The following is a 22732-nucleotide window of genomic DNA, read 5'->3' on the forward strand; positions in this document are numbered from 1 at the left end:
CTGAGAGACACTTTTATGACTGTGAATGATTTGCAGTGAGTCTTGATAAATGAGCACTTGATCTAATCACCAGCCTGCTTTAAAGTGAGCATTCCTCCAGCAACACTAAATCCCAGGCCAGCTTCTCCTCCTTTGCACAAGACTACAAAGTATGCATCTTCTTTGGTCTAGCAGAAAAATGGGGGTGGAAGGAGGAGGAAACCGAAACCAAAACCAAAGATCAAGACTAAGTTCCCACAAAAATTACAAATTCCCAGTGCCCTCAGATTATGGCAGGTGAAAAAAAAGCAACTCAAGGAATTAAAACTGAGATGTAAAAGACATTTCTGTTCATGCTACAGATGAGTAGCAGCCATTTAGAACTCAGGCGATAACAGAAATATCTTCAGTCAGTCCAAGGCTAGAAAGCAAAGTCAAAATTAGGCTAGTGGAAGCGTATTAAACCTTGGGCAGCCTAATTTTCACAGGCTGTAATCAACTTTGTGTTGCTGGACATTTTGCAGTCAAAACTGACTAGTTCCCATACACCTTTCTGGACCAAGCACTGTACTTTCCAGGGAACTGCTAACACTTTTTTTATCCCATTTCTCCTTCCTCTTGAAAGGCAGTTACAAAGATGTAATGGAGGGCAGTTATATTAACCTCTTTTCAGTAGTGCTGGACAGTCTTGCAAGGGGCAGTGACTACAAATTGAAGCTTAGGAAGGTTAGACAGGACAGCAGGAAAAACTGTTTCACTTGGGAGATGAAAGTAATGAGCCTGTTAGTAATCCAAACGGGACTAAGCTGTGCTGTTGTGGAAATAGGAGCATCCAGCACAGAAAAGGGACTGGCACAGATCTGCACCAGGGCTGAACTTGGCTCCAGACCAGAATGAAGGTGTAAAGCTGATTTCTTTGAAGTGATGGGCTGCTGCCAAAATACAGAATTTGTCATGAGAGAGTAGTCCTGTCCAGAAAGCTTGGTGCTGTTTTCTGAATGGTTATTAGGACAAACCAGACACAGTTACAGAAACTGCATTTTGCAGTGTAAGGGGGACTATAAGCAAGCATTCGGTAGAGCAAGGGGATAGAAACCATCTGTGGGGCAGAGCATCAGAAGTGAGGAGTAGTAAGCAGGTGTCTCAGCTTTTTCCCAGGATCCCATCCAATATCAGTGATTTCCAGAAAATGCCAATGCTAAAATTAATGGTGCATCATTAGAAACCAACCTCTTAATCTATTTAGCATTAAATAACGTATTTAGTTAACTAAACTCAACATTTTAAATCAGCATTTGCCTTTTAATTTAGTTTCATAAGGCACAGGGAACCACAGACTATTATCGCTGTTTGGTAAAACAACAGTCAAATTCTTGGCCTCTCTGTGTATGTTTTTGTCAAATAGTGGCCCTGGAAGATTTTTTGCATTCAAGGCATTCCTGAAAAACACAGAGCCAATGTCAGAAACTGATGCCACCCTGCTCCACATCACTGATCTATCAGTGCTCAAGGAGAGAAGAGCAGTCAGGGCTGAACATTTTGGGTCACAGTCTTTTGTAGCTGCCAAGACCCTTCTCACCTGTTCTTGTGAGAATAGCTTTATGTTAAGCTAGAAATAATAAAGTCAGTTAAATATCTAGGCTAGCCCCCTTCAAAGTGCAGCAAGGGTAACAGAAACATACTTGTATCTTTGACTGTTGGGTACTAAAGCAAGCCTTTTTGTTTAAGAGGTCAGATTCTTTCTAACCCTTGCTACCACAAAATAATTTTCTTACAACGGGGAAGAAAAAAATAATAAAAAATCAGAGGCTCAGATGTTAGAGGGTTGTGCGAGGACCACGTGTCCTGAGCCAGTCAACAACACAGTCTGAACTCTGGCTTCCCATTGCTGAGGTTGTGCATTTCCTCCCTTCCCAGCTCTCAATGCTGTCCTCAGCTAGCACATGTACTATGGAGCACAGACACCTGGCTATGGATGCTTATTGCTTTACTTGGCCACACAGTGGATGCACAAGGCCTCCAGTGACGACAACTACCTGCTGGGCTTTGAGAAACATCACTACAATAACTGCATATCATGTTTTTGAGGGAGGTTAACACAAATTAAGTCCTTGCAGTGCATAGGCAAGTTATTCTCTCAAAATTTCTAAGGAACTCGCCTAGAAGAAATGAGAAACACAATATGAAAGAGTTCAAATCTTCAGCCTCTCTTCAGCCTGTTAGCTGAAGATCATTGGTCATAGACATTTAAACAGTAAAATGCCTGTATATTTATTTTTTATATTAGTAACACTTATTGAATGCTAGCAGTAATTTCAGCACTGTTCAGAGCAAAAGATGATGACAAATTCTTTCCAGGGAAGCTCTCAGTCTGAATCAGGCAGTCCATCTCATTTTTCAGCAATTGCATAACTATGAAGAACTGTCCTATTGTACATTTAAATTCAGCATTTGACTAGCATAAAAATTTCCAGCCTACATGCCATACTGGGCTTAAATATGGATAAGAGACTATGCAGACAAGGAATGCATTCCAGAAAGCATTGACTTATTTATAAATATTTGGGTTCTCAGACTTTGAAAAGTGACATAAGCAATCTCTCCAAGACCTCACGCAAAATACTTTAAAGAACACGTAATTACTTTTGGCCAAAAGTACAATCCAATACTAATTTTTTCAGAAAATCTACCAAACCCTCTTGGCTCGTGAAGCTCCTGGGACTTACAAGCTTTAGCTATGCTGTCCCTGGAAGGAGGTAAAACTGGGTATTTTGGGGAGGTCCTGTTCCCCCCAGCCTGTTCTACATTTGAAATAGCAACCTTTGTGAATAAGACTCAGAAATGATCTAAATGCGGCTCAGCCAGCAGTTTTGCGGACCAGATGTTAGTTTCCTCTCCAGTGATGGCATTATTTTATCAAATTCTGTTCAAATTTAAAAAGGGTATGGAGGGACATATCCCTAAACCACAAACACTGCAAACAGGGAAGCAATGTTCGGGCAATCATTTCATTTTGGTGGCCTTCTTTAAACACCTAAATAATTAAGCAGGTTATCTTAATGCAATAACCAGTTTCCACAGAAGAAAACAAAAAGGGCACAGGAGTCTTACAAACCCTCTGTGGTGGTTTGACGTTGGCTGAACACCAGATGCCCACCAAAGCTGCTCTATCAGTCCCTTCTTCAACTGGACAGGGGAAAGAAAATATAACAGAAAGCTCATGGGTTTAGATAAGGACAGGGAGATCACTCAACAATTACCATCACAGACAAAACAGACTCATCTTGGGGAAATCGGTTTAATTTATTAGCATTCAAATCAGAGTAGGATAATGAGAAATAAGAACAAATCTAAAACCACCTTCCCCCTACCGCTCCCTTCTTCCTGGGCTCAACTTCACTCCTGAATTTTCTACCTCCTCCTCCTGAGCAGCACAAGGGGATGGGGAATAAGGGTTGTGGTCAGTTCATCACACGTTCTCTCTGCTGCTCCTTCCTCCCCACTCTCTTCCCCTGCTCCAGCATGAGGTCTCCCACAGGAGACAGTCCTCCATGAACTTCTCCAACACGAGTCCTTCCCACAGGAGAACTTCATGAACTGCGCCAGCATGGGTCCCTCCCATGGGGTGCAGTCCTTCAGGAACAGACTGCTCCAGCGTGGATCCCCCACAGGGTCACAAGTTCTGCCAGCATATCTGCTCCAGTGTGGGCTCCTCTCCCTCCACAGTTCCATAGGTCCTGCCAGGAGCCTGCTCCAGCACAGCTTCCCATGGGGTCACAGCCTCCTTTGGGCATCCACCTGCTCTGGCGTGGGGTCCTTCACAGGCTGCAAGTGGATATCTGCTCCACTGTGGATCTCCATGGGCTGCAGCAGGACAGCCTGCCTCACCATGGTCTTCACCATGGGCTGCAGGGGAATCTCTGCTCTGACACTTGGAGCACCTCCTCCCCCTCTTTCTTCGCTGACCTTGGTGTCTGCAGAGTTGTTTCACATATTCACACTCCTCTCTCCTGCTACAATTTGTTGTGCAGATTTTTTCCCCCCTTCTGATATATGTTATCACAGAGTCTTTACCACCATAGATGATTGGCTCAGCCTTGGCCAGTGGCAGGTCCATCTTGGAGCCAGCTTCCATTGAACACAGAGGAAGCTTCTAGCAGCTTCTCACAGAAGCCACCCCTGTAGCTCCCCCCCAAAAAATCTTGCCATGCAAATCCAATACACCTTCCATCAGCTACTTTCTGGAATTGCAAGCCACCAGTTCAGCATTAAACAAGATAAATTCAGTTTCCATGATCTCAGCTTCTAGCAAAAGGCAGGTGCTTCCAGGCACAGAGAGGAGCAGAGCTTCCCCTGCATGGTGGAGAAAGTGGATCTGACCCAGATGGTTGGTGGAAAGTTAAGTTCTGATGTGTAATTATTGGTAAACCCAGGAGTTTCTCAGCTGTAAAAATGACTGAAATAGAGACATGCTTCTCCACTTAAAACAGGTCTGTTTATTGTGCCTCAAAACTGATGAGAGGAAACAACCTTAAGTTGCACCAGGGGAGATTTAGATTGGATATTAGGAAAAATTTCTTCGCTGAAAGGGTTGTCAAGCATTGGAACAGGCTGCCCAGGGAAGTGGTTGAGTCACCATCCCTGGGGATATTTAGAAGACCTGTAGATGGTGGCGTTTAGTGGTGGACTTGGCAGTGTTAGATTAACGGATGGACTTGATGATCTTAAGGGTCTTTTCCAACCTAAATGATTATATGTTTCTATGAGTCTATAATTCTATGAACTTTATGTCATAGTAAGGCTTGCAGTTAGTCTATGAAAATATAGGGGGAAAGACATAAATGGAGAGAAATCCCTGCTGATGAATTCACAGCCATTAGCTTATTTTTTCCCTTGCTGTAAAGATGTAGTAGGATTTCAAAAGGCAGTAAAAAAGTATTGGTTCAGAATAATTATTTTGTTGTTGTGGTTCCCATTTGTAGTGGGTGATCAAAATTAAGGCTGGGACAAAATGGAGTGTCATTATTACAGATGATATAAGGCTGTGTAGAGCCAAATTGTGGCTGTGACTCAACCTGGCGTGACTGTTCACTGTCTGTGTGCGTCTCCATCCAACTTCCAAGATTTTTTTTTATTCAGCCCTTTTAGTCTTATATTTACTGCAACATGTTATGGAGGATACATATGTAATGTGTTCTTTCTCTTGGGCTTTGCTTATGCAAAGTAAATCACTGTCACTACTGCTGCAGTGGAAGCTGTATGGATATGCTCTTTCAGAGTAAGATACCATCCTGGAAAAATTACTCTGCTTTTGAAGTAATTATTTCCAAATAAAATTGGATCAGTGTCCACCTGAGGACCAAGATAACTCTAGGTTATTACTGCAATCATGCTGGTTAAATTTTCCACACAGACAAGGAAATTAACAGGACGATTCATTTTAGTCTCCTCGAGAATGGAAATTATAATAGCACAGCCAGTGGTGGCTTGGCCTTGATCTATTTTATACCAGCTATATACATGGGAGAATGTGTGTCTGTGTAAAGGGCAGACTGTAAAATACTGTAAAAGCAGTATTAAAGATGAAGGGTCCTAGTTTTGTTCCATAAACACAGGAAAACACAAGTCTTGCTAGTGGAGCTCACAATGTGTCTGGAGTCATGCTGCAGTTTTTAAATCACAGACTGAATTTTGGAAGCTGCTGGGGGGAATTCACAATTTAGGTTAATCAACCCCAAATGCTTCACAAATATTGCCCCACTTTTTACTGTTCGTAGTGGAAGCATTACGTACATCCCACCTGGATATGAAGATGATGTGCTTTTTCATTTGCTCTACCTACTGCCAGACAGTCTGTCACCAAGCCACTAAGCTCTACCCGAGCGGCATCAAATCATCTACAGAAAAATTTCAGAATACTGTGAACCCCCACATCTGGGGATTTCAGAGAGAGTCAAGGGCAGGTGATAGCTCAGCAGATCTGTCTGGATCGCTGGATGTTGACCAGTCATCTCCCCAGAGTGCAGCAGCAGATGGACACTGTTAGTGGCACAGGTCAGGGCAGAGAATCCTGCTTGCACTCGGAAAATGTCACAAAATTACAGATTGCTGAAGCTGGCATTGAGATAAAATGTTGTTAGGATGACTAAAATCTGCTGTGTAGCAACTCTGAAAGTACTCCAGGTTTTTGAAAATACAATACTGAAATTTGATCCTGCTGATACAGCCACATGAGGTTATATGATCTAAGCAGTGTTTGAATCCCAAAAGCTGAATCTTACTCCATCGCCTTAACCTGATCTTTCTCCCTGCTTTTTGGTTTCTCCCCTTTTTCTTGGGCTCCAGCTCCTCTTCCAGGTTCCTATGGGGTCCAGATAGCTGTTTTACTTTCAGCATTCTTCCCTTATCTAAAACAAAATAAAATGAGATTTTGGGCATTCTCTGGGAGGTGAAGTGTGGAAAACACTAAGTGATATACTTAATCTCTACCCAGCTGGTGTCCGAGAAAAACACAGAATGCTACTAATCCTACCAACATCTGGCCAGGTTGCAAAATACAAGTATTGTAAATCCTATATATCAGTGTTGAAAGATCCATACTCATGAAACCATGTTTAATTAGGATTTTGATGTTCACATTGCAGAAGACTTGCATAACTTTCAGAAAGAGCAGTAGAAAAATAATATTTCTCAGATGTGTAAGAGGAGAATGTAAAATATTGCTGGCAGCCTCCAAAATTACTGATTCCAGTTGTAGATAAAGTTGACCTTTCCATAGAGATCTGCAGAATTAACCCAACACATATATCACAGTACCTTTTCCACCTTTTGGCCTGATATCAGAAGATATAAGCAACGATTGTTTTACATTACAAAATTGAATGTCAACAGCTGCCTATGAAAGTACTTAGCAAAAGACATTGTTTACGAGTTTTCCATAGTATAACCCTGCCAGAAGCCAAATGCTCTGCAGCAGGAGCACCAAACCTTCAATGCTTTATAAGGTTATCTTACAACTGGTGTAGAAAATGGGGGAAACTCATATGACTGATTTTAGAGAGATTTAAATGTTGTTGTTATGTGGGGGCATAAGAAAGATAAAGCAAAGTCCCTTATCATGCTATTTCTACATTGGTGCAACCCTGAAATGAATTGCTCTGATTTGAATGAGAAGGGATTCAGGCATAATCTGCTCCCTTGTCCTAGCGACAAGCTGCACAAATAGGCTGGACTTGTGGACCTTCAAAAATGAAGATAAAGGATAATAGGAAGTTAGGGGATTTTTTGTGATTCTGACCCATATGCTGCTGCTGCTGAAGTTAATCATCACATTTACATAGCTATCAGCTATTATTTCCTGCCAGAATTGATCACAGGGGACAGCCATGCTCTGAAATAAGGGCTCAGCACTCTAGTCTGCTATCTGAGGTGCATCACTTGTTTCTGCTGTGGAACCTCTGGGGTTTTTTCATGTCCTACTGGGAGATAATCACATTTTTTAACTCAGGGGTCAAAGGGAACAATTCTCAGAGTTTCTTTTGCTTCACTCCATCATCCATCTTGCTGTTGTGAGCCAGCACTGTTTTCAGAGAGCTAGCTGGTAGCATAGAAGAACCATTTGCAAGCACAGCAGATAAACAATGAACAGAGCATTGTTCAAAGACAGGCCCCTAGAATCAGGGTGGAAATATCACAAACAGAGACTGAATCAGTCTGATACTGCACTGCTTTTGGAGGGGCCTTGATCCCCTGTGACCTGGCACTGGCAGAAGCACAGATCAGCATTAGTCACCTGGGATCTTGACTGGTGGCAGAACTTCATACACCCTCAAATCTGGTTTCATTGACATTTCATTGAATTGTGTGCTGGATTAACCCAATCCCTGCAGGGACCACCTAACAGGATCGTACTTTAGCACGAAGACACAGGGGGAAAAGCACAGTGGGACATGGTCCTCCTGAGCGCTGCTTGGTTAACTGCAACGTGGCATGGTGTCAGCATTTGTCATCAGCACTGGTGGAAAACTAGGTGTGCTGCTTGCTGGGAGCTACTTTCCTGCCAGCCCCAGCAGTCCCAGCAGTTATTACTTGCTCTGTGTGCCTGGGATTTCCTCACTGAAACAAGGTCACTGGCAGGAATCACACAACTATGTTTTTCTGCCTCATCCCAGAGTTCAGCAGCATGGAAAAGGGTTGGTGGTTTGTGGTTTTTTTTCATCATGTGATACAGGGCCTGTCTGGCACCACTGAAAAGCTAGAAAAGAGCTCTGTGCTCTTCATGGAGGGTGGTTGAGAGTGCATTCTGTGATACTGTTTTGTTTGCATGGAAGTATTCTACATCCATGGAACAATTCAGCTCAAGTAACAGCATCTTTTGAGTGTTGAAGAGTACTAAGGCACTGCCTGGTACGTCATGCCAAGCCTGTCACTGCAACAAGTGCCTCTAGACAACACTCCACTTGCACAGACACTGCAGTCATGAGCAACCATCTTCAAAGGACTGACAGGCAGAGCATCTGGACCAAATTGTAAAGTGATTACCTGACAGTCTTTAATAAAGACAATACTTTAGAGACACTTTGGCTGATTTGAATACTTTTTTTTAAATTTATTTTATTTTTAGAACAGCAGTACTGGAAATGCACTCCCTGAGCCTTGTACAGGAGCATGAGTCAGAAAAAGACTTTGGCTTGAAAGAAAACAGAGCTGCTGACCATTTCCTTTTGCAGTGCCTAGGAAAAGTGAACCTGAAAAAGCAACCAAACATTTTAAAATGTACTTTCATTTTAATAACCTTAAGTTTATAGTAAAAAGGAGAACTTTTTTAAATTTTAAAAAAAGGATTCTTTTAGCTCTTTTTTTAAAAAAATGGGTAACGTGTCCGAAAATATTAAAAACCTGCAAAGAACGCCTGCTCCTCGAGGGCTGCAGATTTTAAGCAACTCTTCGAGCACCTGGCGACCTCCGCCGCACGCTTACTTCCCCAGGACTCCCTCGGCTCACCGGCAGCACGAGGTGCGATCGGGTGATGTTGGTACTGCCCGGTCGGTCCCTCCGGATCCCGGGGAGGTAGGACAACCCCGGCTGGGCGGGTTTCGCGGCACGGCCCCTCACAGGGCTTCCGCGCCGCCCGCCCCGTCTGGCCGCCCCTCGCGGGATTCCCGCGCCGCCCTCCTCGTTGGGTCGGGCCTGGGGGCAACGCGGCGGTGCGGCAGGTGGCGTGGGAGCGGCGTTGGACCGGGGGCAGCCCGGTCCCGGGGCCGCCGAGCAGGTGTCTGGGCGCCGGGTTTCCCGTCACCGCCGAGGTGAGCGGGGAGCACCACGCGGCGCGGGGCTGCGGGCCAGGAGAGCTGCGGGCATCCGGTGCCTGCCCCACTGGCGGCATCCCTCCCGCAGGGACGGGGCTTGCCGCTGCCGTCCGGGGGCGGTGGGGCTGGGCTTTGCGGCCCTCCTCTCGCTGTCGAGAGTCGCTGTGGGAGCGGGACAAGCACGCAGCGGGCCGGGGGGCCTCCAACCCCCAGCGGTCGGTGAGAGTCATCCCCCCCCGGCCGCCCCCGGCACGGGGGGGCTTCATCCCTCTGTGGTCCGCGAAGTGCAGCCCCCACCCCGGTACCAGCGAGGCTCCATCTCCTGGGGATCGGTGGCAGCCCTCCCCCATTACATTGGAGACTCTACCTCCTGGAGTTGGCAGGGTGCATTCCTCCAGCCTGGTACTGGGGCACTTCATCTTCCCCCCGGAGGTTGGTGGGGTGCAACACCCCCACCCCCCCGGGTGTCAGTGGGTGGCCTCCACCATGAGGGGCAGAGGGGTGCATCCCCCCTGCAGGGGTTCATTGGGATGCGTACTCAATAATCCGGGGGGCTCCATCCCCAGGGTGTTGGTGGGGTGCATCCCTTTGTAGGTCAATGGGGCAGGTGTCAGTAGGGCCCACACCCCCAGGGTCAGGTTTAACCCCAGCCAGTAACTAAGTACCATGCAGCCACTCACACACATACCACACCACACCACCCCACCCCACCCCCCCCCCGAGTGATGGGGAGAAGGATTGGGAAGGAATGAGAATTTCAAGGGTATGGTATGGAGGATGATGGCTAAAATATAAATATGGGGAGGCCTGGCAGATTGACTATATCACACTCCCACAGACCTGCCAAGGCAAGTGCCATGTGCTTACAATGGTGGAAGCAACCACCGGATGGCTGGAAACATATCCTGTGCCCCATGCCACTGCCCGGAACACTCTCCTGGGCCTTGAAAAGCAAGTCTTATGGTGACATGGCACCCCAGAAAGAACTGAATAAGACAAAGGAACTTATTTCCAAAAGAACCTCACAGACACTTGAGCCAAAGAGCATGGAATTGAGTAGGTATATCACATCCCTTAACATGTACCAGCATCTGAGAAAACGGAATTATATAATTGACTGTTAAAGACGACACTGAAAACAATGGGTGGTGGGACTTTCAAACATTGGGATACGCATCTAGCAAAAGCCACCTGGTTAGTCAACACTAAAGGATCTGCCAGCTGAGCTGACCCCGCCCAATCAAAGCTTTTACATACTGTAGAAGGGGATAAAGTTCCTGTACGGCACCTTAAATATATGCTGGGGAAAGTAGTGGATCATTTCTGCCTCAGGCAAAGGTAAACCCATTTGTGGGATTGCTTTTGCTCAAGGACCTGGGTGCACTTGGTGGGTAATGTGGAAGGATGGGGAAGTTCGATGTATGCCTCAAGGGGATTTGATTTTGGGTGAAAATAGGCAATGTATTGATTTGTGTGATGTTAATTGCTATATAACTTTTTATATTGACACTTCTATATGCCCATTAATACACTGGGTGCCTTGTGGCGCCCATCTCTACCACTTTGGATTTGCAGATCTGGGTCTGGCTGAGCCCCATAGCAGCCCTCATAGTGCTGTGCTTTCTATTGGTAGCTAGAAAGGTGGTGATAACAAGCCAGTGTTTTGACTACTGCTGAACAGTGCTCCCACAGCATCAAGGTTGTCTCTCCAACCTTCCCCCCTTCATCACTAGGCTGGGGGTGGGCAAGATCTTGGGAGGGGACATAGCCAGGACAGCTGACCCAACTTGACCAAAGAAATATTCCATACCATATGATGTCTGCTCAGATATAAAAGATAAGAGAAAGGATGAGGGGGGGGGGGGGGGGTATTTGTTATTTACGACGTTTGTCTTCCAGAGCAAATACTATGCATTCTAAAGCCCTGCTTCCTGGGAAGTGGCCAAACATTACCTGCTGACGGGGAGTAGAGAATAGCATCTTTTGTTTTTCTTTGCTTCCGCGCACACAACTTTTGCTACTGCTTCATTAAACTGCCTTTATCTTGACCCACAGGGTTTTTTAAATCTTATTTTCTCCACCGTCGTTCTGCTGAGAAGGGGAGTGATAGAGCAGCTTGGTGGGCACCTGGCATCCAGCCAAGGTCAACCCACCACAAGCTCTGACCTTGACTCCCTTCCAATTGCCACACCAACAAAAAATGACTTTGTTGAAACCAGACCAGTGCAGCTGTGATAGAATCAGAACTGGCTTCAAGATGCAACAGTCCAGCACCTCATACCATCTTTCCTGCCGTGAAAGACTGTTATGACAGATGGAGCCCAACATCATGGACTAAATGAACTCAACAGAGATTTAGAAGGATGGTCCCTAGACTAAGAGAATGATATCTGTGTGTTTATATTAAAAGACAGGAAAGGTGATGATGTATTGGAAAATGTAGCATGACAGAAATGGTAAGGAATAAGGGGTGGATACTGTCCTGGTTTCAGCTGGGATAGAGTTAATTTTCTTCTTAGTAGCTGGTGCAGTGCTGTGTTTTGGATTTGGTGCGAGAATAGTGTGGACAACAGATGATTTTAGTTGTTGCTAGGTAATATTTATACAGTTTATACAGCGAGAAGGCTGGAGGGGCGCAAGAAATTGGGAGGGGATACAGCCATTACAGCTGACCCAAACTAGCCAAAGGGATATTCCATACCATAGAAAGTCATGCTGAGTATATAAACTGGGGGGAGACTGGCCAGGGCTTGCCAATTGCTGCTGGGGGACTGGCTGGGCATCGGTCAGTGGGTGATGAGCAACTGTATTGTGCATCACTTTTTTCCTTTTCTCCCTTCCCTTTGGATTTTATTTCTCTCCCCTTATCCCTCCTTTTTGTTAGAATTGTTGTTGTTGTTGTTGTTATTATTATTGGATTTTTACATTTTATTTTCTTTTAATTATTAAATTGTTCTTATCTCAACCCTTGAGTTTTACATTCCTTCCCAATTCTCCTTCCCAATTCTCCTCCCCATTCCTCTGGGGGTGCGGGGTGTGTGTGTGTGAGCGAGCAGCTATATGGTACTTAGTTACCAGCTGAGGTTAAACCATGACTGTTGGGGTCTGCAGCGGGTCTGCAGACAAGTTAGTTGACTTCAAAGACTTAGCCGTGTACCTTTAAGACAGCCACAAATTGTCAGGTATGTAAACAGGATGTGAAGAATCGTAACTTAGAACCGCAGCATACGGGCACCTACAGCAACAGCAAATAGCAAGCAAGAACACAAAAACCTATCAGGGTCTAACACCTGTACTGTCTAAGATATATAAATATTTTGTATAAACAATAAAGGGGCCATTTTGTCCGAACCCAGCCATGCAGACATAGTGTTTCTTTTCAGTCCGCCTCAACTTGCGTCACCACACATGACAACCAGTGTCTTCTAGAGCTTTATATTTCTGTGGGTCTGACATGCCAGGCCATTGGGTTCACACAGTCCAGTAAACCCAGTTGTCCATCTCCTCCACCTGGCTGGAGGCAGGGCCCCTTTAGTCCTGGTCATAGGATTCTCTACCACGGCAGCAAGCGGTGCAAAGTGACTGTCGTGTGGAGCAGTGACAGTCTTGCCCACTTAAAAATGGATTAGAATTCCTTTTCACAGGATCAAGAGTAAAATCAGACACTCTGTCTGGGAAACTGCCCCCTAGAAATCAGAGCAGCAGCCTTCCTAAAAGAATCCCCATTTGTAACTGTTTTTCCTTGCAATTCACATACCCATGCCTCCAGGGCTGAGGTAGGTTTTCCATCCCACATCCTCATGTCCTCTTCATGGTTCTGCAGGTAAAACCACAGGGTACTACATGATGTGTACCTTCTATATTCTCTCTCTTGAGCAGGAGGATGCTTACTATTAATAGCTGAGATGTGGGTCTGTACAAGTGGGGAATGGGATATATCCTCATCGTGTCATTGAACCAGTTTTTGCACAGCTGAGATGGAGGAAGACATGTTATCTTCATAGTCCTGGAGATGGCAAATCACTTCATCCACTGTTGGTGGTGCGTCATCTTTCCAGCTCATTATTGCCAATGAGTTGGCATATGACAATGGCGCACTCTGTACAGATTTCCACCACATGGGTCAGGTGCATAGGACTTCATCAGGATCTGTGGGTAACTGTGTGTCGTTCAGATCATAATAAATCATCTCTTTCATGGCTAATCCCCTCAGGTCCTGCATACCTCTCGCTATTGCAGTCCACTTGCCTGGGCGACATATAACATCTTCCTTGAAGGGATACCTTTCTTTCTTGCTTCACAGGAGTTGCCTCCAGAGGCTGAGGACTTGTGTCCCTTTTCTAATTGCCTTGTCAGTGCCCACTTCCCTAGAAAGTGATCCCAGCTGCTTGTCTTCCCTACCCTCTAATTCCAATCTATTAGCCCCATTATCCCAGCATTGAAGGAACCAGGTGATAATCTGCTCACTGCAATGACGGGCAAAACCTTTTCGCATATCCCGAAGCTCATAAAGGGATAGGGATCGAGTGGTTACCTCTTGCTCTATCTCTTCTTCCTGTTCCTGTGATTGCCCTGCTTTGTCTTCCTTTACTAAATGAGCTGTTTTCTGTGTCCATTTCTTCTTCTGCATAGGAGGGACTGATACCCACCACAGTCCTTTTTGGTGCCCAATGTAGGGCCATCTGTATATTGTGTGCTATAGCTATAGCAGTTATTAAGTGGCAAGCTCCTGTGCAGGTCACGGAGTTTCTTGGCTGAACTGCTTATCTCTATTTTGCTGAACTTGGGAACATTTTAATAGAAATAATGGCTATGTGTTTTGTCCTGGCATTGATGGCCTTACTGCTCTGGGGAAGCTATTTTGTGGGGAGGATGAAGGAACCTTGGAACATGCTACTACAAACTATGACTATGTGCTTTGCCCTGGCATTGATGGCTTTGCTGTGCTGGGGGAGCTATCGTGTGGAGAAGATGAGGGAATACAACTCCCTCTCCCTGCCCAGGATTGATGTGCATGGTTTTGCTATGCAGGCTCCTGAGGTCTTATGTAAGCTGTTTAATACTACTAATTAATACTATTGGCATATTACAGGTTTTGTGGAATTTGGTTTTGTCCTGGTATAAGAGAAAACAACTTTTGGGTGAGGCAATACAGAAATGTGCCCTGAGGTGACCAGTCCCGGGGTGGCTGTGTGTGTGGAAGAATTTGGGCAGATTTCTATGATGGTTATCACCTCCCATAGCCTACCCCAATGAAAACCAACAGCTTCTAGCATTGTACTGGGGCCTGGCCTGTGCCTATTGAGCCACAGTTCAGCACTCTCAGAGGACTGTGGTTGAGGCAAGGACCCAAACGGCATCTGAGGACGCTATGGTTGAGACAGGGACACAGACACCAACAACTAGAGTGATTGCCCCAGTAGTGAAAAAGAAAGGGTGGACAAGAAGAACAATGGGGCCATATCATCAATTAGTAAGGGAGGAGGAAGAAGACTAAAGTTTGGATCAAGAGGCTGGTCCTTCGACAAAGAAATTGGGGGAAGAAGTGAGACAATTTAGACATGAGCCAGAAACTACCCGGTCCTTGACCTCATCAGAACTTCGAGATATGCAGAAAGATTACAGCCGCCAGCCAGGTGAGCAGATTGCTGCCTGGCTGCTCTGATGCTGGGATAACAGGGCTGACAGTCAGCAACTGGAAGGCAAGGAAGCCCAATAGCTGGGATCCCTTGCTAGCAACTGGGGAATTGAGAGAGGAATTGGAAAAGAGGCAGCAATCTGCAGTCTCTGGAGGTGGCTCCTCTCAAGTGTGAGGGCAAGATATCCATTCAAGGAAGATCTTGTGAACTCCCCAGGAAAGTGGACTACTGCAGATGAAGGCATCCAGTACCTGAGTGGTACTGGAAGTCATCTACAATGATCTAGACAATGGTGAGGTCTCCAAAGATCCAGAGGATGTTCTGTGCACATGGGCCATGTGGAGGAAGGTGATTCAAAGCACCCCAGCATCATATTCTATCAGCCTGGCAGCGATGTATTTCCTGGATATGGATACACCAACTATGGAGAAAGTATCTTCTTGGCTCCAAAACTTTGAAGAAAACCTCTGTACTCCCTTATTCCTATGGGCCAGCACCTTGGCTGTCAAGGGCGTCCCAAGAAATCGGTCCTCTTCTGCTCCAGTCAGAGGGAAAGGGAGCCCCAGGTGCATGCCACGTGGTGCACTGTGGTTCTGCCTGCATGACCAGGGGGAGGACATGAGGGAGTGGGATGGTGAACCCACCCTTAAGCAGGAAGCCCATGTACGTGAACTGAGAGGGAAGCCAGCTGTTAAGAAGGGGTCACCCAAGAAGGCTGTCAGCGTAGTGGCTGTAGAGACACAAGAAGGCAATCAATGCTCTCCCAGACACAGAAGAACTGAAATCTCCTCCCTTGATCCTGGTGAGGGGACTTCTGGTCTGGCACTGCAAGGGTCAGACAGTGAATACTCTGACCAGGAACAGGAATAGAGGCTCCCTGCCTTTGGCCAGGAGGAGGAAAGGGATGACCCAGTATACTGGACTGTGTGGATTCGATAGCCTGGCACATCAGACCCACAGAAGCATAAGGCTTTGGTAGACACTGGTGCACAGTGTACGCTGGTGCCATCAGGGCATAAGGGCACAGAACCAATGTGGATCTCTGGAGTGACCAGGGGATGTCAAGAATTGTCTGTATTGGAGTCTGAGGTGAGCTTAACAGGGGACAAGTGGGAAAAGCACTCCATTGTGACCGGCCCAGAGGCCCCTTGTGTCCTTGGCATAGACTACCTCAGGAGAGGGTATTTCAAAGACCCAAAGGGGTACCGATGGGCTTTTGGTATAGCCACTGTGAATACAGAGAAGATCAAGCAGCTATATATCCTGCCTGGCCTCTCAGAAGATCCCTCCATTGTGGGGCTACTGCAAGTTGAAGAACAGCAGGGGCCAATTGCTACCAGGACGGTGCACCGGCAGCAATATCACACCAACCGAAACTCCCTGGCTCCCAGCCGTGAGCTGATTCATCAACCGCGGAGCCAAGGAGTGATCAGCAAGACTCACTCACCCTTTAATAGTCCCATATGGCCAGCGCAAAAGTCTGACAGAGGGTGGAGGTTAACAGTAAACTATCGTGGCCTGAATGAAGTGACGCCAGCATTGAGTGCTGCTGTACCAGACACGTTAGAGCTCCAATATGAACTGGAGTCGAAGGCAGCCAAGTGGTATGCTACAACTGACATTGCCAACACATTTTTCTCAATGTCTTTGGCAGCAGAGTGCAGGCCACAGTTTAATTTCATGTGTAGGGATGTCCAATACACCTGGAATTGACTGTCCCAGGGGTGGAAGTACAGCCCTACCATTTGTCATGGACTAATCCAAACTGCACTGGAAAAGGGTGATGCCCCTGAACATCTACAATACGTTGATGATATCATCATGTGGGGCAACAAGGCAGAAGTATTTGAGAAAGGAAAAAGAGTAATTCAGATTCTTCAGAAAGCTGGTTTCACCATAAAGAGAAGCAAGGTCAAGGGACCTGCACAGGAGAGTCAGATCTTGGGAATAAAATGGCAGGATGGATGCCGTCATGTGCCTATGGATGTGGTCGACAAGATAGCAACTATGTCTCCAGCAGCTAACAAGAAGGAAACACAAGCTTTCCTAGGCCTTGTGAGGTTCTGGAGAATGCATATTCTGGATTATAGTCAGCTTGTGAGCCCTCTCTATCGAGTAACCTGGAAGAAGAACTATTTTGAGTGGGGCCCTGAGCAACAACGAGCCTTTGAGCACATCAAACAGGAAATAGCTCGTGCGGTAGCCCTTGGGCCTGTCCAGACAGGACCAGCTGTGCAAAATATACTGCTGCAGCTGGGGAGCATGGTCTCACCTGGAGCCTCTGGCAGAAAGCATCAGGAGAATCTCGAGGTCGACCATTAGGGTTTTGGAGCTGGGGGTATCGAGGATCAGAAGCCCACTACACCCCAACTGAAAAAGAGATACTAGCAGCATATGAGGGGGTTCGAGCCACTTCAGAAGTTGTTGGTACAGAAGCACAATTCCTTTTGGCACCGCGATTGCCTGTGCTACACCGGATATTAAAAGGAAACATCCCCTCACACATCATGCAACCAGCACTACATGGAGGAAGTGGGTAGCGTTGATTATGCAATGAGCTTGACTGGGGAAACTCAACCTCCCAGGAATTTTGGAAGAGATCATGGACTGTCCAGAAGGCAGAGATTTTGGAGCATTGCCTGAGGAGGTGGCTCGTGCCCAAGAGGCACTACCATGAGTTATCTGAAGATGAAAGTCATTATGCTTTGTTTACTGATAGATCCTGTTGTGTGGTAGGAAGCCGTCGGAAGTGGAAGGCTGCTGTGTGGAGTCCCACATGACAAATCATTGAGGCCACTGAAGGAGAAGGGGAGTCAAGTCAGTTTGCAGAAGTGAAAGCCATCCAAGTAGCCCTAGAGATTGCTGAATGAGAAAAGCAGCCAGCACTCTATCTCTATACTGACTCCTGGATGGTGGCTAATGTCCTATGGGGGTGGCTACAACAGTGGAAGAAGACCAATCTACAGTGCAGGGGTAAACCCATCTGGGCTGCCGCATTGTGGCAGGACTTCGCTGCCTAGGTAAAAAACATGGCTCTAAAGGTACATCATGCAGATGCTTGTATGCCCAAGGGCCGTGCCACTGAAGAATATTGACAGAATGAACAGGTAGACAAGGCTGCCAAAATTGAAGTAGCTCAGGTGGACCTGGACTGGGAGCGTAAGGGTGAGCTATTTGTAGCTCGATGGGCCCACAAAACATCGGGACATCTAGGGAGAGATGCAACATACAGATGGGCTCATGATCAAGGGGTGGACCTGATCGTGGATGCCGTCACACAAGTCACTCATGAATGTGAAACGTGCCGCAATCAAGCAAGCCACATGAATGAAGTGTCCCTGGAATAGAGGGTGGTGGCTGGGTTTTCAATACGGTAAGGCCTGGCAAATTGACTATATTGGACCATTGCCACAAACATGCCAAGGCAAGCACTATATACTCACCATGGTGGAAGCAACTACTGGGTGGCTAGAAATATACCCAGTAAACCATGCCATTGACCAAAACACCATCATAGGCCTTGAAAGGCAAATTTTGTGGCAACATGGTACCCCAGAAAGAATTGAATCAGACAATGGGACTCATTTCCAAAATAACCTCATAAACTCCTGGGCTAAGAAATATGACACTGAATGGGTGTATCACATCCCCTATCACCCACAAGCCTCTGGAAAGATTAAGAGATATAATGGACCGTTATAGACTATGTTGAGAGTGTTGAGCAATGGGGCATGGAAGCACTGGGATGCAAATTTAGCAGAAGCCACTTGGCTGGTTAACACCAGAGGATCTGCTAACCATCCTGGTCCAGCCCAAACAAAACCTCTGCATACTGTGGGAGGAAATAAGGTCCCTGTAGTGCACATCGGGAAATGGCTGGGGAAGGTGGTGTGGATTGCTCCTCCTGCAGGAAAAGGGAAACCCATTCATGGGATTGTCTTCACTCAAGGACCTGGGTGTACTTGTTGGGTAATGCAGAAGGATGGGGAGACCCGGTGTGTGCCTCAAGGAGATTTAACCTTGGGGGAAAATAATCTGTGACGTGAGTTGTATGTTGTAGGAAGTAATGCAGCGGGAGTGACCTGAACCGACAAAGAACGAGATACACAAGGAACCAGGCGAGTACAACAATGACCCAAACCAAGCCGGTGCTGCTGCCCAACAATCAAACATACTGCTTCTCCTGTCCTGAGTATCCATCTTGACAGATGGGACCCAAGTCATAGCCTCATGTGAACATCTGAAGGAGTAGAGGAAGCTCATGGAATGGAAAAGTAATATTTATCTGTTGAAGGACAAAGGACAGTAGTTAATGAGAATGTATAAATCTGTACATTGGGTATAAAGATGGTTTAGGTATGTAGTTTCAGTTGTAAGTGTTGGTAAGAAGGAATTTCAGTAATGAGAAATTCAATGTAATGGTTAGAAGATATGTACAAAGGGTCAGACAAAACTGTCAGGGACAACCTCCCGTTGAGTCATGAGGTTCAGAAAGGACCCCCTTGGATTCTGAACTCCTTCTGAAAGGGGAGTTTAGGTGCAGCTAGATCCAGACAGTCTCAGACTTGGTCAGTGGTTTATATCTAAAGGCTTATATGTGCGCAATCAATCCTTTATACTACTTAGCTAAGATTTCAAAATATGGCATGCTATTAAATCACTTACCGAGAATCTGTTGCAGCAAGGAATCTCTCAGCCTCAAGGAGTAACCTTGAGAGGCATCCCTACTCAAGGGGAGATCCTGTCGTTCAGCCTACTGCCATGCAGGAGAGCAAAACCGGCTCTGGGCTGCTGTCCACTATTTATAGAGTAAGATAATTGACTTTTATAGTCATATTTGCATACTGACTACAGAAGTCAATTTCCTTCAAACTTGGCTTGAGTTGGACCTTGACCAGCACTGTTAGGTGAATGCATTGTTCAAATTAGCCCTTGGCTATCTGTCTGTTAGGGCTGCTGATATTAGCAGATATCATCAGGCTGCTGATAGACCCCTGATAGAGCCTGTTAGAAGTATAAATTGTTGGACGCCATCCTGTTGACAAGTATGGGTATTTAGACTGTACTATATCACTTAACTGTAATATGACTTCAGAGCACTTAGGGTCTGGTGTGTGTGTGTGTGAAAGAGAAAATCTAAAGGGAAGGGAGAAAAGAAAACAAGTGATGCACAATACAACTGCTCACCACCTGCTGACTCACGTCCAGTCAGCCACCCAGCAACCGCAGGCCCCAGCCAAACCCCCCAGTTTATATACTGAGCATGACATTCCATGGTATGGAATACCTCTTTGGTTAGTACAGGTCAGCTGACCTGGGTGTGTCCCCTCCCAATTTCTGGTGCCCCTCCAGCCCTCTCCTGACAAGGCCTGAGAAACCAAAAAGTCCCTGACCACATTGTTCCCACACCAAATCCAAAACACAGCACTGCACTAGACACCAAGAAAATTAATTCTATCCCAGTCAAAACCAGGACACTAAGTAAAAATGTGTGGCATGGGACTTGCTTATCCAGTAAAGTAATTGCAATTGAGCTATCGTATTTAAGCACATGCCTTGTATTTTGTATTAATAAATCATAAAACTGGTTGGTTGGTGTCGTTTCACCTTAATTCAGCCCATGGGCATCATGAACTTGGTTGTTGGTCCCAAGGGGATGGAGGTTGTCCTAAACGTCTCCTTTTGGGTTGTGACATTAAAAATAGGTGTCACAGACAGGATTCCCTTGCAATACTGAACCAACCAGAAGGTATCAGGGCCCTTAGTGTGGACCCTTCCTTAGGAAGTGACTGACAGGAGAGGGGGCAGAGGATCTTTTTGTAAAGAACCACACTGAGTACATAAACCCACAGTAGGCCAAATACTTCGGAGTACTGCTTTTGAATTGTGTGACAGTTGTTGTTGGGATCGATTTGTGGATCTGACAATGGAGGATAATCCCCTCCTTGAAAAACTGAAGGGCTACAGAGCCCAACCCTCTCCTCCTGGCATGGCTTGGGCCCAAAACAATTGGTATGACTCACAGGCAGTGGCAGATAGGATCACTCTTTTGGCAAAGGAATGAAAACTGTGAGCGGGGAAAGGAAAAGCAACAGTTTATGCCATTTTAAGGGCTGCATTAATTGATGTATGTAGCCCTAAAGCTGCTTTGCCTGCAGGATTTCTGTTTAATTCAGGATCAGTGCTGTGAAATGACTGGGGCGTTGAGTCATTTGTGACCCTGAAACTCAGCTGCTCTGTCAGGACCGGTCTTTGCCTTCAGTCACCTCAGAGGTGGGAGAGTCTTCAGGAGGATGCAGTACTTTGGATTGGAGGACCACAGTGAGGTTGCAGGCCTGTGCTGGGATAAAATAGGTTACCCCTGCATGTTTGCTGAAAACCAGGGAGAAGACATTTGGCAATGCCAATTAAATGGTGAGGGCTTGTTCAGGAATGACCAAAATCTGATTGTAATAGCATGTATAATAGATACATAAAAGGTATCTTAATGTGAAAATTATGTAGCATAATCACAAATTAATCATGAGCCAGCAGTGTGCCCTTGTGGCCAAGAAGGCCAATGGGATCCTGGGGTGCATTAGGAAGAGTGTGGCCAGCAGGTCGAGGAAGGTTATCTTCCCCCTCTACTCTGCTCTGGTGAGGCCACATCTGGAATATTGTGTCCAGTTCTGGGCTCCCCAGGTCAAGAGAGACAGGGAACTACTGGAAAGGGTCCAGCGAAGGGCTACGAAGATGATTAGGGGACTGGAGCACCTCCCTTATGAGGAAAGGCTGAGAGAGCTGGGCCTGTTTAGCCTGGGGAAGAGAAGACTGAGAGGGGATCTTATCAATGTCTACAAATACCTTAAGGGGAAGTGTCAAGAAGATGGTACCAGGCTCCTTTCAGCAGTGCCCAGTGACAGGACAAGGGGCAACGGGCACAAACTGCAACGCAGGAAGTTCCATCTGAATATGAGGAAAAACTTCTTTACTTTGATGGTGACAGAGCGCTGGAACAGGCTGCTCAGAGAAGTTGTGGAGTCTCTTTCTCTGGAGATATTCAACACGTGCCTGGACATGATCCTGTGCAATGTGTTCTAGGGAACTCTGCTTTAGCAAGATCTCCAGAGGTCCCTTCCAACCCTGACCATTCTGTGATTCTGTAGTGAATGCATACCTGTATATGTATAATACATACAAGTGCAGTACCGACTTTTTGCTACTTTAATGTGGTAAATCACAATTGTGTTTTAGGAAATGGCACTTTTTTTCAGTCCACAGTTTAAAATTTTGGAGGTTCCAGCACAGGGAGGCATATGGCTCGCTCACTCCTAAAGCAGTGTGAACTCAAAGGTAAAGTCTTAATTTTGTAAATTAAACTCAGAGGTGTCTTAAAATGATGCAGGGTGAATATTTTAAGACACTTATTTGCAGGTATTGTTCATTGTGAGTAATTTAGAAGCCTTTCATTTTTCAGTAATTGAATACTGTTGGGTATCTTTTTTTACATGCATGTAGGTATGTGTTGGCTGAGTAACATCAAAGAGAGGTGGGGATATTTGTGTGTGATTCAGTAGTGGTATTGTGGCTTAACCCCAGCTGGTAATTAAGTACCATGCAGCCGCTAGCTCACTCCCCCCACCCACCCAGAGGGATTGGGAGGAGAGTTGGAAAGGAATGTAAAACTCGAGGGTTGAGATAAGAACAATTTAATAATTGAAATAGAATGAAAATGAAAGAACAATAATAACAATGATGACAATAACAGTTATAATGAAAAGGGGGAGGAAAAAGAATAACATCCAGAGGAAAAGGAAGAAAGAAACA

This window comes from Falco peregrinus, chromosome W, assembly GCF_023634155.1.
Source record: "Falco peregrinus isolate bFalPer1 chromosome W, bFalPer1.pri, whole genome shotgun sequence".
NCBI lineage: Eukaryota > Metazoa > Chordata > Aves > Falconiformes > Falconidae > Falco > Falco peregrinus.